This window comes from Chiloscyllium punctatum, chromosome 17 (assembly GCF_047496795.1).
Source record: "Chiloscyllium punctatum isolate Juve2018m chromosome 17, sChiPun1.3, whole genome shotgun sequence".
Taxonomy (NCBI): Eukaryota; Metazoa; Chordata; class Chondrichthyes; order Orectolobiformes; family Hemiscylliidae; genus Chiloscyllium; species Chiloscyllium punctatum.
Window position 1 is genome coordinate 96451563 of NC_092755.1, and position 25866 is coordinate 96477428.

The 25866-nt window shown below is 42.3% G+C and overlaps 1 protein-coding gene across 7 annotated transcripts in view; it reads left to right on the forward strand.

Annotated features, from left to right (window-relative positions):
* The window catches only part of LOC140488164 (uncharacterized), a 231625-nt gene that overhangs the window by 40731 nt on the left and 165028 nt on the right, over positions 1–25866 (forward strand). Inside the window, exon 1 of one of the 7 annotated variants that reach the window (XM_072588011.1) lies at positions 20925–21134. The exons of the other annotated variants lie outside the window; for them this stretch is intronic. The gene's annotated coding sequence lies outside the window, so the exon portion shown is untranslated. Of the gene's footprint in view, positions 1–20924; positions 21135–25866 lie in introns of those variants that run through there. 7 annotated transcript variants of the gene reach the window in all.

Genomic DNA, 25866 nt, shown 5'->3' on the forward strand with positions numbered 1-25866 from the left:
TATGTGTGTGTCTGTACCCACTTGAGCGCCGAGTGACATAGCATTTAGATTTGGGGTGAACTTGTGAACAAATAATATGCCAGCTTGCAAAACTTCAAGATGTCCCAAAATACTTCATGGTCAGTGAAGTAGCTTTGATGTAATCTCTTTGTCATGTGGGGAGCATGGCACCCAATTTGCCCAAAACAAACTCCTCCACAGATAGCGATTAAATAAAGGACTAGATTCCCTGCCTTCGGTCTTAATTGTAGGAAAATGTAAAGGAGTATGCCTCTGCTGCTCTTTTCCTTTTGTACTGTGGCATCTTTTGTGTTCACCTGAGAGACAGACAGATCCCCTGTTTAAGAACTCACCTGAGAAGTGACATCTCTCTTAGGTCAGGACTCCCTCTCTGCAACCAGAAAGTACCAATATAGGTTTTCCAGAATGGGACTTGGAATCTGATAAAAAAATTACTAATGCTTTATTGATTAGTTTCTTTCAAAGAAAAAGCTGAATAAATATCTGGATATGAATTGGTTTCAAGGTTATGAGGACAACTGTAGACATAAGATACAAAACATCTCGAGAATATTATCTGGCAAGGATTGAGTACAATTGATTGTAATGTTAGACTAATATCCTGAGTCTTCTTTCAATTATGTTTGGAGGTCAGGATGAAAAATCAAGCAGTTAGAACCTCATTCAGAGGTAAATAAATTGTAGTCAATTACATTGCATATCATTAGTTGATGCCTTTTGAAAAAATCTGCATGCAGCTGCATAATTGCTGAATGGTCAGTAGCATTATATTAATTTAGTTATGTTTAATTTAGTTTAAACTCCTCAAGTAACCAATGTATACAGACAAGAAAATATTTTCTGGTCTTTGTTAAGACCATCTTGATCAGATGGGCCACTGGGCTGAGAAGTAGTAGATGGAGATTAATTCAGATAAATACGAGGTACTGCATTTTGGGAAAGCAAATCTTAGCAGGACTTATACATTTAATGGTAAGGTCCTAGGGAGTGTTGCTGAACAGAGACACCTTGGAGTGTAGGTTCATAGCTCCTTGAAAGTAGAGTCCCAGGTGGATAGGATAGTGAAGAAGGCGTTTGGTATGCTTTCTTTTATTGGTCAGAGTATTGAATACAGGAGTAGAGAGGTCAAGTGCATGCAATTCTGGTCTTCTTCCTATTGGAATGATTTTGTGAAACTTGAAAGGGTTCAGAATAGGTTTAGAAGGATGTTGCCAGGGTTGGGGAATTTGAGCTATAGGGAGAGGCTGAACAGGCTGGGGCTGTTTTCCCTGGAGCGTCGGAGGCTGAGGGGTGACCTTATAGAGGTTTATAAAATCATGAGGGGCATGGATAGGATAAATAGGCAAAGTCTTTTCCCTTGGGGTGGGGCTGGGGTAGGGGCAGGTTGGGTGGAGGAGGAGGAGGAAGAGCATGTCCAGAACTAGAGGGTGTAGGTTTAGAGTGAGAGGGAAAGGATATAAAAGAGAACTAAGGGTAAACTTTTTCTCGCAGAATGTGGTACATGTATGGAATGAGCTGCCAGAGGAGGGGGTGAAGGCTGGTTCAATTGCAACATTTAAAAGGCATTTGGATGGGTATACGAATAGGAAGGGTTTAGAGGGATATGGGCCGGGTGCTGGCAGGTGGGACTTGATTGGATTAGGATATCTGGTTGGCATGGATGAGTGGACCGAAGGATCTGTGCTGTACATCTCTATGATTCTAAGATGGCTGAATATAGCATCTATTGATGGCCTTTGTTATGGGAACAAAATTGGCCAAGTTTCAGCTTTTGACGTGTCCATCACCCCATCTGCAGAAAATGGGTATAATTTATGGATATAAGGTGCAGCTGAAGTTAAATTCAACTATTTTGCTTCTTTGATTTAATAATTCACTAAAAACTCTCTGTCTGGAATTCTATCTTGTGCTTAAGCCTTATGGGTGAGGTACTGGAAGGTGAAATGTACTTTTGCAAATGCAATGCTTCAGAGTAAATTCCTTCAGAAGGGATAGGGAATATATTGGAATTTAAGACTGAGATATTAAAGATGACCATATTTGCAGATGTTTATGGGATCTGATGACTCATTAAAAAGAACTACTTTGATGAACTGGTGTTGAACTAGGGCGGTGTTGGACTAGGGCGGACCGAGTTCAAATTCCCACAACACCAGGTTACAGTCCAACAGGTTTATTTGAAAGCACTAGCTTTCGGAGCGCAGCTCCTTCATCGTGTTGTTGTAAACCTGATGAAGGAGCAGTGCTCCGAAAACTAGCGTTTCCAAATAAACCTGTTGGACTATAACCTGGTGTTGTGTAATTTCAACTTTATTTTGATGAAGCTTCTTAAGAATGTCCCTTAGAATATTCTATGCAACTCTGGAACAATTTTTTACTGTGTCAATGTGTGGCGAACAGCAACACTGATTCCAAGGAGAGTGGTCTTGCAGATGGAATTAAGCAAATTAGATATTAAGTTGAAAAGTGAGACCACGCAATTGGTGTTTTCTGGCTCTCTTCACACTCTGACTACTCGACATATTGAACGGTGTCAATTGTGATTCAGTTGGTAGAAGGCTTGCATATAAATCAGAAGGTTACCAGTTCAAAGATCAATGTTTTTGCCACCATCCAGTATAATTCTAACGGAGTGCTGCACTGCCAGCAGTGCTGTCTTTCAGATGAACAGTTAATCTGAGTCACTGTCCACACCTTCAGGTCGGTGTAAAAGATCCACGGCACTATTTTAAGGATGAACAGGAGCGTAAGCCCAATGTCTTGTTTGATATTTATCCTTCAATCAGCAACTTCTATCCGGCAATATCATATTTCTGGTTGTGAGGGATTGCTGTGCATTAATTGACTGTGATTTATGACAGCAGTGACCACATTTCAAAAATGTTCCATTGGCTGTGCAGTGCTTTGGGGCGTATCAAAGTTATGAAAGCCACTGTGTCAATACTGTTCTAATTTGAGAAGATGTAAAGGTTAATAATGTGAATGCAGAAAGGATAAATTCAGCTGCAGATGTTCAATTCTACCTGGATTATGGGAAGGTTAAAACCAATTATCAGCTGTCCGATGACTTAATGTTCCAGTGCCCTGCACAAAGAGTAAACAAAGTTCTGGGAGGGAAGAGGAGGTGTTACTACTGGAGGAATTAAACCAATAATTGGGGAATGGGAAAATATTAGCCATAAGGTTAAAGACACAATAATGTATAAAGTCATTTGTATTCAAATAGAAATAATCTGAAGAGAAACAGCCAAGTTTTGAGGTAGAGATAATAAATGCTGTTAAAGTGGCAAGAGATGTCAAAAAAATTAATAAAAGATGACGGTCAACAATTCAGTAAAGTACAGTCAGGATTGTACAGTGTAAGGGAATGTGCAAAGCTTTCAAATCATTATTGGAGAAAATGTAATTCTTCCAGCAGTCACTTGGAGCTGAATAGTCCCCTTCCATGATATGCTGTTCCTATGGAAGGCAAGCAGCTTCACTGTCAGAACATATTTTATGTTGACTGTTGTTTAATGATAATAAATTCCCAATTATTTTAATTGTTGTTCACATAAAGACTATAAATTGTGATTGCAGGTCCCCTTACTATGGCACTAGGCCAGCCGTAAAAGTATTGCAGTGACTGGGGTATAGCAGGATAGAGTCTGTCTGCTGTCCAGCCTGCCTTAAAAGAAATTCTGATCAAGGCAGAATTGTTGCAGTTAGCCTTAGAATTTATGAGGGAACGACCGATCAGAGTTCTATATCTTCTGATGTTTTTAATTGCGCTGAGGAATGTACAGGTGTTGGGTAAGAGCAAAACCTAGTCAGGTACAAATGGCCTCCATATATAAATAGGGAGACTCTCAAAAAGAAAAGATTAGTTATTTGAGCAATTTATCAAATGGAAACCAGTGCCAATTGAGAGTCATTGGAAATGAGAGGAAATTAGGAGTGGAGTTGGTGTGGGGGATGTTAAAATGTGAAAATGAAGGCAGGGAAGCTTGGTGAGTCAGTGGAAATTTAAGCCTTTCTCATCATGGTAACCATAGGGACTTCATAATAGACTGGCACAGGACCAGCTTGTTCAGCCTCTCAAATGGTGCAATTAAAGAGGCCTAACGCTTGACAAACACCCAGATTATTACAAATAAGCCATTCCTCTCTCACACAAAGGCAGCTTTGAGATCACTTCTTTTCACAAAGCTTACTTTTAAATTCATCTTATTTTTGTTAGTTTATCAGCACTAAGTAAGTATTTACTAGATTTAGCAATAAATACAATTGTTGTAAGTTAGCCATATGATTCATCACAAGAGGTGTGGGAGATCCAGCGTTGTTGTGGTTTAGTTTTACATTTGCAAGTGTGACATTTGACTCCTTGACCCTCAGCTGACAGGATTGTGCTGAGGGGAGACAGATGCTGCTAATCTTTTCAAAGCGCCAATGTTTGTTTTATTTTATTTATCCTTGTTAACACGGTAACGTTTTGCATAGGGAATTCTGTCTGATTGTCGGCTCAGTGATTCGACATAGCAAATAAAATAGCCACATGTGGTTCTTCAGACCTTTTTAGATGTTATTTTAATGGTAAGTAAATGGGTATGGGTGACTGTGGATGGGGCTGGGGTGGCACGGTGGCTCAGTGGTTAGTACTGCTGCCTCACTGCACCAGGGTCCCAGGTTTGATTCCAGCCTTGGGTGATTGCCTATGTGGAGTTTGCACATTGTCCCAGTGTCTGCGTGGGTTTCCTCCCACAATCCAAAGATGTGCAGGTTAGGTGAATTGGCCATGCTAAATTGCCTTAGTGTTAGGTGCATTAGTCAGAGGGAAATGGGCCTGGGTAGGTAACTCTTCGGAGGGTTGATGTGGACTTGTTGGGCTGAAGGGCCTGTTTCCGCACTGTAGGGAATCTAACCTAATCTAAAACATTTGTTGCAGGACAGATGTTTCCCAGTGTCTGGATTAGTGGTGCTGGAAGAGCACAGCAGTTCAGGCAGCATCCAAGGAGCTTCGAAATCGATGTTTCGGGCAAACGCCCTTCATCAGGAATAAAGACAGTGAGCCTGAAGCGTGGAGAGATAAGCTAGAGGAGGGTGGGGGTGGTGAGAAAGTGGCATAGAGTACAATGGGTGAGTTGGGGAGGGGATGAAGGTGATAGGTCAGGGAGGAGAGGGTGGAGTGGACAGGTGGAAAAGGAGATAGGCAGGTAGGACAAGTCCGGACAAGTCATGGGGACAGTGCTGAGCTGGAAGTTTAGAACTAGGGTGAGGTGGGGGAAGGGGAAATGAGGAAACTGTTGAAGTCTACATTGATGCCCTGGGGTTGAAGTGTTCCAAGGCGGAAGATGAGGCATTCTTCCTCCAGGCGTCTGGTGGTGAGGGAGCGGCGGTGAAGGAGGCCCAGGACCTTCATGTCCTCGGTAGAGTGGGAGGGGGAGTTGAAATGTTGGGCCACAGAGCGGTGTGATTGATTGGTGCGGGTGTCCCGGAGATGTTCCCTAAAGCGCTCTGCTAGGAGGCGCCCAGTCTCCGCAATGTAGAGGACACCGCATCAGGAGCAACGGATACAATAAATTATATTAGTGGATGTGCAAGTAAAACTTTGATAGATGTGTCAGGCTCCTTTAGGGCCTTGGATAGAGGTGAGGGAGGAGGTGTGGGCACAGGTTTTACATTTCCTGCGGTGGCAGGGGAAAGTGCCAGGATGGGAGGGTGGGTTGTTTGGGGACGTGGACCTGATCAGGTAGTCACGGAGGGAACAGTCATTGCGGAAGGCGGAAATGGGTGGGGAGGGAAATATATCCCTGGTGGTGGGGTATTTTTGGAGGTGGCGGAAATGTCGGTGGATGATTTGGTTTATGCGAAGGTTGGTAGGGTGGAAGGTGAGCACCAGGGGCGTTCTGTCCTTGTTACGGTTGAAGGGGTGGGGTCTGAGGGCAGAGGTGCGGGATGTAGACGAGATGCGTTGGAGGGCATCTTTAACCACGTGGGAAGGGAAATTGCGGTCTCTAAAAAAGGAGGCCATCTGGTGTGTTCTGTGGTGGAACTGGTCCTCCTGGGAGCAGATCCGGCGGAGGCGGAAGAATTGGGAATACGGGGTGGCATTTTTGCAAGAGGTAGGGTGGGACGAGGTGTAATCCAGGTAGCTGTGGGAGTCGGTGGGTTTGTAAAAAATGTCAGTGTCAAGTCGGTCGTCATTAATGGAGATGGAGAGGTCCAGGAAGGGGAGGGAGGTGTCAGAGATGGTCCAGGTAAATTTAAGGTCAGGGTGGAATGTGTTGGTGAAGTTGATGAATTGATCAACCTCCTCGCGGGAGCACGAGGTGGCGCCAATGCAGTCATCAATGTAGCGGAGGAAGAGGTGGGGAATGGTGCCAGTGTAATTACGGAAGATCAACTGCTCTACGTAGCCAAAAAAGAGACAGGCATAGCTGGGGCCCATACGTGTGCCCATGGCTACCCCTTTGGTCTGGAGGAAGTGGGAGGATTCAAAGGAGAAATTGTTAAGGGTGAGGACCAGTTCGGCCAAACGAATGAGAGTGTCGGTGGAAGGGTAATGTTGGGGACGTCTGGAGAGGAAAAAACGGAGGGCTTGGAGGCCCTGGTCATATCGGACGGAGGTGTAGAGGGATTGGATATCCATGGTGAAGATGAGGCGTTGGGGGCCGGGGAAACGGAAGTCTTGGAGGAGGTGGAGGGCGTGGGTGGTGTCTTGAACGTATGTGGGGAGTTCCTGGACTAGGGGGGATAGGACAGTGTCGAGGTAGGTAGAGATGAGTTCAGTGGGGCAGGAGCATGCTGAGACAATGGGTCGGCCAGGGTGGTCAGGCTTATGGATCTTGGGAAGGAGGTAGAACCGGGCAGTGCGGGGTTCCCGGACTATGAGGTTGGAAGCTGTGGGTGGATTTTACTCTATGCTACTTTCTCCCCACCCCCACCCTCCTCTAACTTATCTGTCCACGCTTCAGGCTCACTGCCTTTATTCCTGATGAAGGGCTTTTGCCCGAAACGTCGATTTCGAAGCTACTTGGATGCTGCCTGAACTGCTGTGCTCTTCCAGCACCACTAATCCAGAATCTGGTTTCCAGCATCTGCAGTCATTGTTTTTACCTCGTTGATGTTTCACAGTGGTCCTACATGGAGGAGGCTGAGCAGAGTTTCTGGTCGATTGGTATCTAGTTGCTCTGTTATTTACTCCATTTCTAAAGCCTGTCTAATGTGATGGTTATTGCATGTTTTGATCTGTGACCTGGAGATGTGACTGACCTAAATGTTGCAGGTAAAGGAAGAAAATGGCTTCGAGCTGCACGTTCAGTTCTCTTTCGGGTAACAGGCCAGAATTACAAAAGAGTAGAAAAATAGGAATGTGTGATTGCAACTTCAGTTTGGACTATGTCTTATAGTGTAAGTTACATGGAACAAAGGTCTGAATATTTGGTTTTACAATCTAAACATTCTGTGGAGTTGATCTATGTGTCTCCTAAACTGTAATGACCACTTCTCGCCTCCAAAAGTTCAGATCTGTTCTCTTGAAAAAGAAATTCTGCATTAATCCATTTGCCTGCCTTAGCTCAGTCTGATTTCCTTATACTTCTGGAAGATGACAATTGCTAACTACTGAAGCAGATCATGAGATAGAACATTCGAGAATCCACCCTTGTACTTCCTCTATCATATTGTCCTGTATTCAGAGTGAAACCTTTGTGCTGTTCGCTTATCTTGTTGTTGCAGATTCCTCTGCTCACCTCCTTATAAAATCTTAGCTGTAAAACTATCATTCAGCTTTATTCACAGTTAGCTTCAGATTCTTGCGTTGCAGTTAATGTCTCAAAGTGAGCTGCTCTGAGCCTTGTTGATCATGAACCAGACTCAGAAGTTTCCCTTATTTCTTACAAAGCAAAAATGGACAAAAGCTTTGAAGCTCCAATTGAAGGTTCCCTTGATGCGCGTGTTTATTTATTTTAAAAGTGCTGTGGGGCCCTGAAGTAAGGGCAGTCACTGTAACAGTGTGACAGCATGGTCCAGCTGGTAGTGGGAGAAAGGAATATAGTGTGTGTGTGTATGTGTGTGTGTGTGAAACATATATATTGGGCACTACGCCCAGGCAAAACATTAGACGCCATTGAACAGCATCAAAGCGTTGCTGCTTCCCTCAAGCTTTGATGCTGCAGTGTTTTGTTTTGCTCCTGAATGGTGTGATGATAACATTGAGTCTTAAGCTGAAAACTGGACTCCTGTTTCCTGAAAGATGGATCCATTGAGTTGCAGCTCATTGGCAGAGGCCTGAATCCTGTTTGTTCTCTTGAAGGAGAATGTTTAGGTGAGATTTGTTTGCATGCGGGATGTAGTGCAAACCCATGTGTACAGCATTCAGATTTGTAAGTTTTTTTACTCTCTATCAGCTGACTCCATCATAGCTAGGTCTATTCACTTCTGTTACTCAAGCCTGATTTTCTGCTATGTTCTGACTTATTAAGCTATTGTAATAGAGACCCCTGATTTTTTTTCTTGTTTCATCATCAGCATGAGGGTCAAAAAGGCTGGGTTGAATTAATTGTGCACAACCCATGCATTTATGTGTTAGAAATAAAGCAAAATCCTTATAATCAATAATTAGGTCAAATTAGATAACTAGGAAGGAACAAATATATTGCAGCTTTCAAGATTTTTGGAGCGAACAATATTTAGATTATTTAGTAAATAAATACTTGTTCCTCTTCACACAAAGTATAATACAAAACTGAACTACAGTACATCTTTTAATCCTCCATGGCTATGCCAATATGGAACTATACATTATGCAGGCAAATAAAAAAGTACATCTTGGCTGCCTTGTGTCTTGATGCAGAGAGAAGATAGAAATACAGCAACAAAACTGAGCTGTGTCTCTGCTGAAATTTCTGGGGTTACCTGCTTTTAGAAGTAATCTTTTGGCAGGACAGTAATTTTAATATTTGACATTGAATTCAGAAGGCCTGTTAGATAAATTAAATAGTTAAAAGATACCCAGGAATGATATTATGACTCAAAAAAAACCATAGAATGTATCAGCAGCAATATGTCTGGTTGGTATTTATTTATTATGCAGCTTTCCATGAAGAAATCTTACTACTATTAATGCCAACTCTAAACAAGTGTGCTTTATAAAGTAATATTAATCTTTGAATGTCTGAACAATATATACATCTCCTCTAGTCATATTCCACAGATATTTCCACTCAATGTACTGAATATATTTGAAGATGTACACCTTGTTAATCATCTGGTCCTTCACCCAAAACACTGTTTAACAGCATTGTACTGCCAATTATTACCATATTGATAGTAACAAACTAAAATGGTACAAGGACTGGACTCTCAGATTTAAAGTTTTTTGCAACAGATACAGGGAATGAGAAAAAAAGCATTTTCATGGTGCAGCTGGTGATAGCCTGGAACTCTGGGCCTGCGAGGATGGTGAAAGTGGAGTCAATCAATAATTTAAAAAAGAAATTGCCTCGGCATTTGATGAAATGAACTTGCAGAGCTATGGCTGTCCTGTAGAGGATAGGGACTGCCTGGATTGATCTGCAGAGAACAAGCATGGACACAGTGGCCTGAATTGTTTCCTGTACAGGAAGATCTCTCAAGAGGTCAAGGAGAAATCTCGTGACTAATAATGCTTTAACATGTGTTGCTCGTAGTTCATGGTCTTGAATTTTTCCTACCGCCAACACAAAATTATAATTCATGGTGTGCAACTCAGAATTCTTTCCCCAAAGCAACAAATGACACTGCACAAAAGTTTCCAGCTTTTACTGTGTGGTTGAAAGAAACATGTAGCACATTGCAGTGGTAGTGTGAAATCAGAGTGCAATAGTGGAATGGTTTGTATCTAAACCAAATACTCACATTCATTTGACCAGAATGTTTTGGCAGGATACAATCAGTTCCCTGTTGGTGCAGTTATGGAAAAAGCAGCTATTTGAAGAGGTTTGTGGATGGGTATATGAATAGGAAGGGTTTGGAGGGATATGGGCCGGGGGCTGGCAGGTGGGACTAGATTGGGTTGGGATATCTGGTTGGCATGGGCGGGTTGGACCGAAGGGTCTGTTTCCGTGCTGTACATCTCTATGACTCTGAGTAATTATAAGTTGGAACACTGTCTGAGAGGCCAAATAGCAAATACGAGTGCATTAAGCCATCCCCCTCTGTCTGATACACCACTAGTGGTCCTGTTACTGGAAGAGTCTGTAATAGTTTAAAATTTCTGGACACACTTCCAGTCACAGCTGACAATATCAGACTTTGGATGTAGAAAGATCTGGTCTTGGAAAAACGGAGACAGTTGGTGGTGATGGGAAAACCCAAAGGGCCATCACAACCAGAATTGAAGCCTTTTTGGACCCAGAGAGACCAAATCATCGTAGAGGACGGCACATTGTTATGGGGAGCAGGAGTGATTGTCCTGAGCAAGGGTAGCCACCAGATACTGGCTGAACTCCACCAGCGTCATCCAGGGGTTTCCAAAATGAAGATGTTGGCCAGTAATTATGTCGGGTGGCCAGGATTGAATGCAGACATAGCTGCATTGACAGGGCAGTGCCCAGCGTGCCAACAAGGACAAAAATTACCACCAGCAGCTCCCCACATTTTTGGGAATGGCTGGGTAAACCCTGGAATTGGTTACACATTGACTATGCAGATATTTTCATGGACTCAATGTTCTTAAACATTGTGGACACCTACTCAAAGTGGCTAGACCTGCATCGGGTTCATTTTATCAAAGACCAGGACGACAATAGAAAAACTGCATCTTTTGCAAGATAAGGACTCCTGGAAGTGTTGGTCACAGATAATGGGCCACCATTTACCAGCAGGGAATTTGAGTATTTCCTAAATTTGAATGGTATTTGTCATAAAAGGACAGCTCCATATCATCCATCATCCAATGGTCTGGCAGAAAGAGCAGTCCAAACTTTGAAGGCAGATTGAAAGAAACAGCCGACAGCCTCATTAAATACCAAACTGTCCCGGTTCCTCCCTCATGCAACTACAGAGATAGCTCCAACAGAGTTGATAATGGGGGGAACACTCTGCACCAGGTTATATCTGATCTTTCTGGACCCGGGGAGGGGGCATGGCGTGGCATGAAACAGCATTTGGAGCGTTAATGCTAGACATAAGATTCCATTCAGTGAGGAGACAGTTTATTTCAGGGAACAGAGTTTGGTGAAGGAACCATGAGAATGGCCCTGCATGAGTATGAGGCATGGATGACGCAAGATCAGGTCCAGTGACAGAGACGTTTGGGTAGGTGTGATGGTCCTGAACAAGCAATATACGAAAGCTGCAAACTCACAAACAATGAGGGAACAAAACATGCCGAGCTCCTTGTCAGCTTTTCCAAGTGCTCTGGAACCAGTGGGTTCTCCTTCTCCATCAAGCGCTGAAGATACTTTGGAATTTGAGATCGACAGGATGGATATCGCCACCTTGATGCCTTTTGCCGCCTGAAGAGGAGAATGCATTTCTTTTGAGCGCAAGAGGTGAGCTATTGCGCATTACGTGGTGCCTGTGTCAGAGGCAGAGTTGGAGAGACTTGACCTGGTGTTAAAATGCCCCAGGAGGAGCCAAAAACATGAACTGGCCTATGTCCTCAGACTCAGGTGAGGGATGTAGTGATTGTGACGAGGTCAGCGGGGTAGACCTCATAGAATATGAGTTCCCTGATTGGACCAGGTTAACTACCCCAATCAGGGAGCCCTGGCTGACAGATATAAACAGGAGTGTGTTTTATAAAAAACAGAGGTGTCAGAGGTTCTGCTCACTCTGAGAGCTGGCTCTGAGGGAGCTGGATTGGTGTCAAGGTCTCTCCATGTGTAAATAAATGGGGACCTCGTGACGAATACCACTTCTGATTTGTTCCTTTGTAGATGGTGGACAAAAGTTTGGAGAGTCAGGAGGCAACTTACTCACCATAGAACTTTTAATCCCTCACCTGGTATTATTTTAGAGTGTTTATGTGTTTGGTCAATTTATGTTTCTGGTCAATGATATTCCGAGAATATTGATGGTAAAGTATTTAGTGTTAATAATACTGTTAAATGTCAAAGGTGTTTGATTTCTGCTGGTTAGTTGGTAAAGGAGCAGATCAGAAATAAAATTTTACTGAGTTTTAACTAGGCCTGCAAAGTGAAACATTACAAATATGTAGCTCCTAACTCTACAGCCCATTATCAGTGACAGTGTGTCTCTTCATACTCTTTTTGAGTATACCAGTTGAACAACTTAAACTATTTAACTGATGAACCTTCCCTTAAATGGGCACTGTGCCAAAAGCAAAACTTCAATGGAAATCTAACAGAATAACTACAATGTCCTTCTTGGAGCTGATTATGCACTCCTCATCTGTGGGGCCCACCAGTCATTCCAGTGGATACAGCATCCACCTCCAAGGCTCACCCAGATGTGAATGTTATCCTGAAAGTGGGGACAGAAGGCTGAATTAAACAACCTCTGTAACTGCCTTAATCTGGATCTCCTAATGGCCACTTGACCAGGCCCATGAGGATCTTCTCTGATCTGCCTGCCTGCTCTGCACCAGGTGGCCAGATTTCAGAAAAATGAGGCTAAAGTGCAAGCAAAACCTGAAAGAACAGCTCCTTCAAATGACTCAGAAAAGGCTGCAACCTTATACAACTAACGTAGATATGAAACACTGAGTCCTGAAGGCAGCAGAAAGTACAAGGGGCTTAGCAATTTGTGAGCCATCTTAACCTTTTGTTGTGTGAGTTTGCTGCATGAAAAATCCCCCCCCATCACCATTACCCCAAATCTCTAATGAAACAAGAGAAGGATTCTCTTGAGAAGATCCTCCAACTGGGGGCCCTTATTACCTGCAGATGACAGCTGGAATGTCAGGCATGGTCAGGTGGGCACTGAGGCTATTGTGTAGCAGCAGCCCATTTACAAAAGACCTCTGTGCAGACATTCCATGAGATGTGAAATTCCATCTGAATAGGACGGTGTTCAGAGTTTAAGTCCACCACATCTCTGAGCTGCTTCAGTACCACAAGTGCAGTTGAGACTAAGCACCATGTTTTTACAAGCCTGGAAGGCTTTAACCACCAGCTGGATATTCACTGCTGAACAATACACAAGTTCTTGTGATGTACAAATAATTAACCAATGAGTGTCCCCTCTACCCTGTACGTATTTGATCTTTTTATAATGAAATAGGAGGGCCTCTTGTGATGCAGTGGTCGTGTCCCTACCCCTGGACCCAGAGGCCCGAGATCAAGCCCCACCTGCTCCAAAGGCATGTGATAACACTTCTGAGCAGGTTCATTAGAAAATATCTTAAAAGGAAGGTGGTTTGATTCTGTCCTCTTGGTAAGTGTCATTGCTCGGTGTTTATTTGGCACAAATGTTAATTGCCATTTACCAACCGGAGTCTAAGTGTTGTCCGAGTCGGGCTGCATATGGTCACAGAATGCTGTAGTATCTGAGGAGTTTGCGAATGATATTTAACACTGAGATTATCAGCAAACACCTCAACTCATGCTGAAAGAAAGATCACTGTAAAGCTGTCGAATATCTTTAGGCTTAGGGCCGTAACCTGCGGTCATGTCCTGGAACTGAGTTGGTTCATATCCAACTTTATGCTGTCCAAAGGTAGTTAACAGTGGCTCAGTGGTGGCCAGGGACACAGGTTCAATTTCACCCTTGGATGACTGTCCATGTGGAGTTTGAACATTCTCCCATGTCTGCCTGGGTTTCTTCAGGTGGCTCCAGTTTTCTCCCACAGATGTGCAGGTTAGGTGGATTGGCCATGGGAATGCAGGATTACAGGAATAGGGTGGGAGTGTGAGTCTGGGTTTGATACTCTTTGGAGGCTCAGTGTGAACTTGATGGGCTGAATGGCCTGCTTCCACGCTGTAGGGATTCTATGATCTTCCTCTGTGTTAGGCATGACTCCAGCCAGCGGAGACTATCGGCCTGTTTCACATTGACATCAATTTTAATAAGTCTCCTTGATGGTATGCTCGCAATACTGTCTTGATATCGAGAACAGTCACTGTCTCATTAACATTTGAATTCAGTTCCTGTGTCAATGATTGGAACCACGTCTGTGAAAAACTTTGGAGCCGGGTAGCACAGATGGAACCTGAACTCAGATCAGTGAGTCACTTATTGCTCCTTTGCTTGATAGCACTGTTGATATCACCTTCCAGAGTTTTTCTGACGATTGAAGACTGATGGGACAGGGGAAGGGAGAGTGCGTTTTCAAAGATCTTTTGAACTTTCTCTTTCTTTCTTTGGTCAGTTTGATTCAGCAGGAAGACAATCTTAAGAATAGTTTTCATGGTGATCAAACAATGACCTTATTTCTTGTAACCAGCAATGTGGGCTACTGGGCAAAAGTGAGGACTGCAGATGCTGGAAACTAGAGTTTAGATTAGAGTGGTGCTGGAAAAGCACAGCAGGTCAGGCAGCACACGATGAACAGGAAAATTGACGTTTCGGGCAAAAGCCCTGTGTCTTCCCCAGCCGATATCATGCCAAGTTGTAATAACAATGTCAGCGCCATAACATCACTGCAAGGAAATGGTGACCTGAACAGACACTCTACCCATAGAGAGTCTTCATCTGTGGGATCACACTGGCTTTTACTAAACTAAAAGCCAGGGAGCCAATTTCTGTTGCAGGGACACAGTGCATATCATGAGGAGGTCCAAGTCGGGGAAGACATGCTTACTACATTTTGATGGCGGTATTGTTCCTGTTGTGCCTTATCACTAACAACCTGCCAGATAAGGTGAAATAAAGGAGCAGGACAAATCCAAATAGGGAGGAAATGTGGTTCTCTGCAAGAGAAACCTTACTAACGAGCAAACGCTACGGCAACGGATGAATGGGCACCGCACAACAATCAACTGACAGGAGTGTTCCCTCCCAGTTGGGGAACACTTAAGTGGTCCAGGACATTCAGCCTCAGACCTTTGGGTGACCATCCTCCAAGATGGAGTTTGGGACAGCAGCAGAGAAAAGTGGCCGAGCAGAGGCTGATAGCTAAGTTCGGTACACATAGGGAGGACCTCAACCGGGACCTTGGGTTCATGTCACATTACAGGTGATCACCATTGCACTACACACACACACAGATACTCCTACACACACACACACTCTCTCACACACACACACAGGCATTCCTATACACACATACACACGGACACCTACACACACCCTTACAGACACACACACTCCCACACTCTCACATGCACCCCCTCACAGACTTAAGACACTCTGCACTCACTACACACACACACATACACTTTCTCACACTCACAACCCCCAACCCAGATAGATAAACACACACACACACACACACAGACAAAGACCCACATGCACACATATATTTTGGGGGGTGAATTTGTACTTGCAGGGTTACATTGTACTTTGCTCAAAAATTGCATGCATTCATGTAGAACTCTGAGCTCAAAAACTGCATGAATTTATGTAAAATTCCGTTATCTCACTTTTTAGATTAGAATCAATCTAAACATCATGGCATAGACAGAGAACACAGGGGGCTAACACCTTCAACATTTTGTCTAGCTATCACCATTGTTAACAGCTAACCTGAGAATGAAATTTTTTAATTAAAAAAAGATTTTGTGATTTACTTATGAAAGAAGTGAAACTATCACTGTATTTTAACAGATGAAAGGCTTAACAGACAATCAATTTTTCAATGTATAATTTCAGTTCCATCACACTGTAAATTTTTGCTATAAATTCTGTGTTAGGATTGAGCCCTCCACTATCACCTGATGAAGGAGCGGCGCTCCAAAAGCTCGTGTGCTTCCAATTAAACCTGTTGGACTATAACCTGGTGTTGTGTGATTTTTAACTTACTTACCAGTAATTGAATCTGTTTTGTTGTTGAGGGCAAATCCCTTGCTAATTCGCATTCTTATCTCTCACATGTTTGTTGTTTATGATGTATGATGTACAGTTCAAAGGAGCATTTAGGCATGCAACTTCCACCAGCTCTTGACACTTTAACATCTGTTTGAAGGGGATAATTTGTTTGCATCTCACTTTTTGTTTCTCTAACGATGCTAATTCTCGTGGGTGATTAAAATAGTATAGTGAACTTTGTACAACTATCCCCACAGAAAGAAAGCAATCAGGATTGAGAATTACTGTTTGTGTTAAGCAAGATTTTCCATGTACATTTGCTGATGATCTCAAAATAATAATAATGGATTGCCTTATGCTTTGATATTGATGACTTGCTGCGTGGGTTTAAACAGTCAGTCATCAGTGCCATTTATTTCTGTTTGTGTCCTGCCAAGTAGTGCTAAAGTAATACAGTGGCCTAAGTTGAGTAGGATGTCAAACGTGGGACGAATGAGATTCAAATTCATCAATTCTTTGACCTGAATTCAGTGTTGTGGGCTGACATACCCTTCAGAAAGGTTTTCATAAGGGATTTTCGGAAAAGATATGGATTGTCAAGGCTGCCTTGATCTCATTTCTGTTCACCATATCCTTTAAAGAAAAATAAGATTATGTGTTGAACCCACTTTAATCTTCCATTTCTCTGCCTTTCCTGTTAAGTTTATTCCACATCAACTAACCTTTTTCAGATAGAAAAGTCCAACTTGATGTTTTTTGCTAACTTTATAGTTTCAGCTTCTGATTAAATCCGCAAGGTTTGTGAAGGTTAAATCCTTTCGGTGTAACAAAATTTCTGTAGGTTAATTTTGTCGTCACCTTTTATAATGTTGACAATTGCAGTGCAATCAAAGCAAAGTCTACCCGTTGCAAAGATAAACAGTCTAACTTTCTTACAGCTTGAATTCCTGATAGCTGAATCAACCTTGTCAACGGCTGACTTTATTTTGCCCTTCAACTGTGGCCCTGATGAGAGTCCAAAATGAAAAAGAAAAATCGAAAGGACTTGCCGCTACAGAACACAAGCACATTTACTAGTGTGTGGCTGCAAAGTGGTGGCATGGAGCAGCCCACCCACCCTCTCTCAGTTGATCAAAGATCTAATAGGCAAAAAAGTAAAAATAATATGCAAATCAACCTGTGACAACATCAAATTATTTTAACACAAACTGCAGTGTTACTCATTTTACAAGTAGTATGTTTTATAACATTTGGAAGATAGTCTTTAATAAATTTAAAGAATTTGAGAGAAACATCTTTACCACAGACTAGTGAAAATTTGGAAATTGCAACCACACAGAAGTTTAGATGAACAGCTTAGGGAATATGTATTTACAGGGAGAGTGGATGTGTACATGAGAGCAAAAGGAAGGTAAGGTTATGTTCAACAGTTAGATGAAGTAGAATAGGAAAGGCTCAAGTGGAGCCTAAGTGAGGTACATTTCAGCCCAGTGCTGTATTTCATACATTGTAACCTGTCATTTCCCTTGTTAATAACTGCATCTGACACCTATCCTTTCAAACAAATTAAATGAATCTGAAACATATTAGTTACAGCAGAGCTTGGAAGCGATGTGTGTATAGCTGTATGAACTGGTCATTTGGCTTGACAATAAAAGATTCAATTGTTACACTGGTGTGATAGATATTTTATAGTATCCTAGATGTTTACAATAAATAAAGCACTTTTGATTCTTATTTTGCTAGAGTAATCCAAAATTCATCTCCGTGTCTAATTTGCTTCCTATGACCCTAATTGTTTTCTCGGTAATGGAATATCTTAAACTGTGTTCTGACTGATTTAACTCTAATTTGTGCACATGAACCCCTGTAACCTTTTCACTTTTGTATCTATGTCTTATACAGTATCTAAAACCTAAAATGTCATTTGCCTCTTGTAATTTTATCTATTCAAGCTTGCATTTTCTGAAAAAAATACACGTTTAAACTTCTGGCTTGTATTGTCCATCCACATATTTCTAAAACTTTTTTCATCGAATCAGTGCTCTCATTCCAATTTTTTATTCCCATAAAGTAGCATTTCATACTTATTCACATTAAGTCTTCTCTCAGCAGTTTGTTTGGAACAAGAACTTGCCCAGAGTAAGGACAGAGGGTGAGTGAATGAGAGGTTGTCAGAGATGGAGGAGAAGTCAGTGAAAGGTTAAGGAGGTGGGAAAGGGAAAGTAAAAGTCAATGGAAGAAATACAAAATCCTGAATTCACATTTGATGTTGGTAGTCAGCCTTGTGTCAGTCTGTCGCTTGTTTCCTGGTCAGAGAGACCTTGCATACCAAAGGGGAGCTTTCCCCTTGATATTACATTTTCAGGCCTTATCGTCTACCCTGCTTCAAATTCAGCTGCACTTGGTGAAGCAGGGCTCACATTCCATATTAAATTCCAACTGTCCTATTACAGTCATTATGATGTGAACAGTTTACAGACCATAAGGTGTAGCAGAATTAGGCCTTTCGGTCCATTGAGTCTGCTGCACCATTTGATCTGTGTACATTTCTCAATCCCATTCTCCTGTCTTCTCCCAGTCACACACAATCTCTGGTTTTAGTGTTGTTTTCAAAGGTGTAAAGGTTCTAACTGGCTTTATGAGTAATGCAGTATAACTGACACTCACTCACATCCATTGTGAAGTGAAAGTTTCTCCTTTCAAAAAAGATTAAATTTTCTACTATCATTTACTAGTGTGACTGCCAAGCAAACTATAAATCCTTTATCCAACCAGTATTACATATGCGTGCAGAATATCAGTAAGGCCTGATGATGGTAGTGGGATTGGTAAAGACGCTAAATAATAATTCTGAATCAATTAAATCTGAATTGATTCTGTCACTTATCAACAGGCTACCTGATTCCCATGTTGCCCAAAAAATCTAATATGAACTAAGGTCTCGAGAATAAGATATGAGCTATTCCTCCGAACTGAAGCAATATGAATCAGCAAATGGAATCATTCTCAGTTTAACTCTCAGTTGACACAGTTCAAGTTTGAGCTGTTCTAGCATTTTTGTTAATTCTGCTAGTTCATTCATTAAATGAGAGTCATCACAGTTGAGCAATGTTTAGTGAATGGAATTAGAGCAAAGTTATACGAATGATTTGTAGAAAATGCTCATTTAAGATAATGACAAGTTCTGGATTAGCGGTGCTGGAAGAGCACAGCAGTTCAGGCAGCATCCAAGTAGCTTCGAAATCGATGTTTCGGGCAAAAGCCCTTCATCAGGAATAAAGGCAGAGAGCCTGAAGCGTGGAGAGATAAGCTAGAGGAGGGTGGGGGTGGGGAGAGAGTAGCATAGTGTACAATGGGTGAGTGGGGGAGGGGATGAAGGTGATAGGTCAAGGAGGAGAGGGTGGAGTGGATAGGTGGAAAAGGAGATAGGCAGGTAGGACAAGTCCAGACAAGTCATGGGGACAGTTACTGAGCTGGAAGTTTAGAACTAGGGTGAGGTGGGGGAAGGGGAAATGAGGAAACTGTTGAAGTCCACATTGATGCCCTGGGGTTGAAGTGTTCCGAGGTGGAAGATGAGGCATTCTTCCTCCAGGCGGCTGGTGGTGAGGGAGCGGCAGTAAAGGAGGCCCAGGATATCCATGTCCTCGGCAGAGTGGGAGGGGGAGTTAAAATGTTGGGCCACAGGGCGGTGTGGTTGATTGGTGCGGGTGTCCCGGAGATGTTCCCTAAAGCGCTCTGCCAGGAGGCGCCCAGTCTCCCCAATGTAGAGGAGACCGCATCGGGAGCAACGGATACAATAAATGATATTAGTGGATGTGCAAGTAAAACTTTGATGGATATGGAAGGCTCCTTTAGGGCCTTGGATAGAGGTGAGGGAGGAGGTGTGGGCGCAGGTTTTACAGTTCCTGCGGTGGCAGGGGAAAGTGCCAGGATTGGAGGGTGGGTTGTTTGGGGGCGTGGACCTGACCAGGTAGTCACAGAGGGAACAGTCTTTGTGGAAGGTGGAAAGGGTGGGGAGGGAAATATATCCCTGGTAGTGGGGTCTGTTTGGAGGTGGCGGAAATGTCGGCGGATGATTTGGTTTATGCGAAGGTTGGTAGGGTGGAAGGTGAGCACCAGGGGCGTTCTGTCCTTGTTACAGTTGGAGGGGTGGGGTCTGATGGCGGAGGTGCGGGATGTAGACGAGATGCATTGGAGGGCATCTTTAACCACGTGGGAAGGGAAATTGCGGTCTCTAAAAAAGGAGGCCATCTGGTGTGTTCTGTGGTGGAACTGGTCCTCCTGGGAGCAGATGTTTAGAACTAGGGTAAGGTGGGGGAAGGGGAAATGAGGAAATGACAAGTTCTGTCAGACCACAGCAGGTAATGGATTGCCCTTACACATTATTTGTTCTAGCCCTGACACTCTATGTATGTAAACATAGAAGGTACTGAGTTACATGAGGGGAACCAATTTAATGCCTGGTCTCTTCAACGCTGTGTGCTGCAATTGACCTCCGTGTCCTCAGGTTGAAGGGTGAACCTGGCGTCAATGCTGCACCCTCAAGTCAGCTGCATAATGCAAATGATGAATCGCTGAGGTACAGAAGATGCACTAATGTCTTTGAAACTGCATCCCAGACAGGGGATCGAAACAACTCTTGCATTTGGCCAACTTGTACAACCTGCCTGGGTCTTCCTTGCAGCTCTTGCTAAAGTACGGCACAGAGATAGTATGGTTTCAGCTCTATACAATAGGACAGCCAGTTGTGTGGAGAGAGTAATCTAATGATCAGTACATTTTTGTTTTGAGAAGGTGGATCCCATTTCCCTAAGTGCAGACACAATGGCCTGTATTTTGTCACCAAACTGGTCTGTTTGGTTCCTGGACCATTGCCTCCTCAGTTGTTCACTGTAATTGGAGCCCTGTTGAGATTGAGAAATATTGTCAGTAAATCGCTTCATTTCCACGGGCTTTTGAGTGCTTTTTAACTGAGCTGCAGGAAGCCGAAAACTCCGATTTTATTTTATATGAACGTAAATTAGCCGTTTTGTTATTTCAAAATTCATGATGTAAATATCAGAGGGACGCCTGAAGGCTTCAAGCAGAGCAGATTTCATGAACGGGACACTTTCTCCATTAGTACCTAATGTGGTTTACATCACTGAATCAACTTTGATGAAACCAAAAGTCCAGCCTGTTGCGACACAAGTGCTGACTGTTTGAAAATGGAAATCTTGGTAAGGAGCCCCTTCACAGCCCCGTCCGCTTGAAGGTATTTTCAAATAAAAATAATTGCATCTGCCGATATGTACAATTTCCCAAGTTATAAGGCAATGCAGATCCTGAATCCTTTAGTTTAGAAACATGTGCTGTATCCCATTTCAAAAGGACACACTTCAGACGCCAGTTCAAAACCGGGAGCTGCAGCACTGTGTTCGCTCTGACACTATTTTTGATCAGCTTTTTTTCTTTCTGCTGTGTTGTACATCGTCTTCGGCATGTTTTAAATGAGGGTTCAGCACAGCCTGGAGGGAGTCATTAATCATTAACGATGCCTCGTGAAACAGAAGGGTTTTTCTAATCGGGACAAAGTACTGCGAGATCTAGAAATTTAAAAATATATAGATAGCACTGGAAATGCTCAGCGTGTGTGGAGAGAGGAACTAGGCAATTTGTGTGGAAACTTCGGCACTCTTTTTGTTTTTAATTTTATCCCCTTCCTCTGTAGATATAGACTACACTTCCCAGATAGTTCCCTGTATCGCCATTCTTCATTGTAAGTTACATGTCGTGAAAAGGTAAATAGAAGGAGCCTGTGCCCAGTTGCAATAAGCCATCACTCGTTACTAGTATCACGTGCACATAACCAAGACCTTCCAGCAGTGCAGATGATAATACAACTAACCAGTCTTAATCAATGTATTTATGATTCTGCTGATGGGTCATATCTGTTTCTATTGTGGGATCAGGCTTATAAACAGATAATTATAATTCATTGTGTGCAAATAATTGCTGTCTGCTGCTCACTCCAAGCGCGCACACACATTCTCTGGCAATCGGTAACAGTTTTCCATATTGGTTTGATCATAGGCCTTTATAAATTTCACAAACCTCCGCCCTGCCGACAACAACCCCAGCAGCTCTAGTCTCTGCATTACTGACGTCCCTTGTTACCTGTTCACTTGAAACAAGTGAATCTCTTGTGTATTAACATTTCAGATATGTTTGTGACTTATTTATCAATATACCCCTATGTGGGCTGTGCACTCACACACCGTTTAAAATGAGGAATGCCATACAAGTTCCTTCCTTTGATTTGTTAACATGCACTCAGATTCAGGAAAAGATAGAATGTAAACTAGTTGTAAGAGCTGAGAACTACAATCATATCAAGTGTTTTGCTACCGATATACATCATGGAAATGAAACAGAATTGGTAAACCTTTTTGAGCATAGAATGTTTGTTTAACATCTTGCCGTTGACAACGAAATAGCCAGCAGTAATAGTGGATAATTCTTTCCTCTAACTCAAGGCACTGGGGTAAAGTTTTCACTTCAGAGAGGCAGATTGAAATAAAAGCTTGAGTTTAGGATCATTGTGTCGGTTTTTGGAGAATTAATCCCAAGAAGACCACTCAGAAGAAAGACATGTATTGATACAGAACCTTCCAGTGCACTTAACTATGATATACTTTGGTAGCACAGTCACTCTTGTAATATAGGAAAGATGATTAATGCAGAATCAATCTACCACTGACCCATCAATAAACTCACCCCTCCCAAAATGGCTGGTGCTAGGCAGATTTTCATGCTATGTTGGGAGATGGCCATTAATTGCCAGCAAATTCTCATTTAGTTTCTACTGAACTTTAACCAAAGGGTGTGATGACATTTGGACTCAGTCAACAATGCACACTAACGTCAGGAGATAATGAAGGGTGGGTTGCCAAACAGTGAGAACAGGTTAATAACTGCCTCTAAGAAACAGAAAAAAACCTACAGCTGTTTCATCCAGGCAAATATTTTGGACATGAAAATTCCAAGGGTTAGAATCAATATTTCCAGTAAACTTCGTTGGTGTGCAGCAATCAAGAATGTGCTACGTAGGGAGCAATCAGACCATGCACTGGGAAGGAAAGTTAAGTGGATCAGTGGTCAAAACATTAGAGCAATATCTGTCTCAAACTGAAGTTGCGTTGAACATGTTATTCAACTTATTTACAAATATGAATCTTTTTGAGGAAGTTCAGGCAACATTTCAAACATAGCCTTGTCAGCATTTGTCTCGACTGTGACTTTTTGTATTCAAGCTATCTGCCAACATTGGAAGTCAAGGCTAGGATGTGGAACTTGGTTACTTGGGCAAAGTTCAGAAAGGTGTATATGGAACTGAGTCATTGCTCAGATAGCAATTCAACACGTCATAAAACACGGTTCAACAGGGCGGGTTTTAATTTTAACAAACTGCCTCTGTGTCATAATGCTGGCTATGTAACAGTGAAAACTATAGATTTGAATTGCCCTGATTATTTTGCACTGACGGCCATGCCCAGTCATTCCAATGCTGTAGTGACTCATGGTTCTGGTCACTGCTACCAGTACTTCACCTGCAGAGAATCTATTAATTTACCTCATGGTTTGTTTCTTATTGCCTTCAAAGAGCACCGGCCTTCAAAGATGTCATGATGGCAAGCTTTTATTATACGTAGGCTTTTTAAAAGGTGATTTCCATTTTGCAGGACTGGAAGAGCATCACTCAATTGGAGATCTCTGTATCACTCATCAGTATAGGTCATTCTGCTGTAACGCATGTTTCTTCAATGCAAATTGGCTTTAACACGATTGAAGAATTTAGACTATTATTTGTAAAATGCAAACATTCCTTACCTGTACTGGCTATAACATGATTCAGGCCTGTTAGTTTAAATGATGCAGCTTTTGTACAATTTTCTAATTATGCAAGAATGGCACTATTGCGTTATTTATTTTAGGTGGTCAAAATTGAGATTTGTTGGAGACATTTTCTTTGTGTGTTTGAGCCTGACTTGTATGTCCACAAATGTTGCAGCCCATGTAGGAATGGGCATCTTGACGTGGCAACATCATCATGCAGCGAGAAAGGACAATAGCAGCTAACAGAAACAAATGTGAAAAAGATTAAGAGAAACAATTTTATTAAGTGAGTTTAACCATGTTTAGTAATTGCAGGGTAGGTCTGGGAATCAGAACCAAGCAGCTTCTATATGGTCAGCCTGACCATTAGAGCTAGATTCAAGGGCTAATCCAATAGTCTATTTATAGACTCATGAAAACTGGATCTGACTATAAAAATCAGAATATTGGTGTTTATGAGTGACCACACTTAAAAGCTTTTGAATCCAGTGATTAGTCTAACCAGCAAATTATCAATGTAACCCACTCCCATAGCTGTCAGAGTCACTGTTAATGTTGTCAATACTCAACAAAGTTATCTATAGTTCCACATGTGTCAGCTTTAAAATATTTCTTTGCCATTTTAAATTTAGACATTTTTTCATTATGTGTGATTAATAACAAGGAGTCAAGAAACCATAGGGGATAGATAGTGAATATGAACTCCAATTTACACAAGCTCTGCTCATTTTTTGCATTTACAGTTGTTTAAGAGGTATCTTCAATTATTAATACATGCTTCCCATGTTGAGGTGAGCAGGAAATTGCATGGCGGATGAAATATAATGAAGTCAATAAATGTGAGGTGATCCACTTTGGCAGCAAAAACAGGAGGGTAGATTGATCACAATAGTGTTAGTTTGGGGAAAGGGAAATGCATCAAGACCTTACACATAGTTGCTGAAAATAAGCATGCAGGCAGTGAAAAAGGCAAATGGTATGTTGACCTTCATGGCAAGAGGATTTGAGGACAAGTCACTACAATTGATATCTCACTACAATTGAACAGGGCCTTGGTGAGGTCACTGCTGGGGTTTTGTGTGCAGTTTAGGTCTCCTTATCAGAGGAGAAATGTTCTTGCTATGAAGGAAGTACAACAAAGGTCTACTAAACTAATTCCTGGAACGGCAGGACTGACTCATGAAGACACTCATTTAGTTGGGATTAAGTTCACTGGAGTCAAGAAGAATGAGTGGTATCTCATTGAATTTTATGCATTTCAATCAGGACTAGATGGGGTAAATGCAGAAGGGATGTTCCTGTTGACTGGGGAGACCAGAGCCAGGCGTCACAGTATAAGGGTATGGGGAATGCCACTTAGGACTGAGATGAGGAGAAATGTCTTCACCCAGAGAGTGGTGACCCTACAGGATTATCTGCTATAGAAAGCAATTGAGGTCAAAACACTGAATGTTTTCAAGAAGGAATTTGATATAGTTCTTAGGGCTAAAGGGATCAAAGTATGGGGAAAGAGTGGGAACAGGATAATGAACTAAATGATCAGTCATGACCACATTGACCAACGGAACAAGTTTGAAGGACCGAATGGCCTACTCTTTTACTAATTTCTATGTTTCGATATTCAACACGAGATTAATACATTTCTAAGTATTCAAGATATCCAAGGATATAGTGATTATTAGAGGAAAGTGATCCTGTTGAATGATGGTTCACAGGACCAAATGATCTATTGAGTGACATACAACAGTCCAGAGTGAGAAAAGTCAATTGACAGAATGGGATCCTCAGTAGGACAAGAACAGAGCAGGGCAGGATTAACAGTACCTGAACAATGGGCTACCTTCAAAAAGGAGATGGTTCAGGTATGGTCAAGGTACGTTCCCTCAAATAGGAAAAAGGTAGAACAGAAAAACTGAGGGTCCCTGGATGACAGAAAAATAGAAATTAAGATAAAAGGGAAAAAATAAGTATATGACAAGTGTATGGTAGGAAATAAAATTGATAACCAAGAGGAATATCGAAGATTCAGAGGGGAGGTGATGAACCAAGTAAGAGAAGCAGAGAAATTATGAGAAA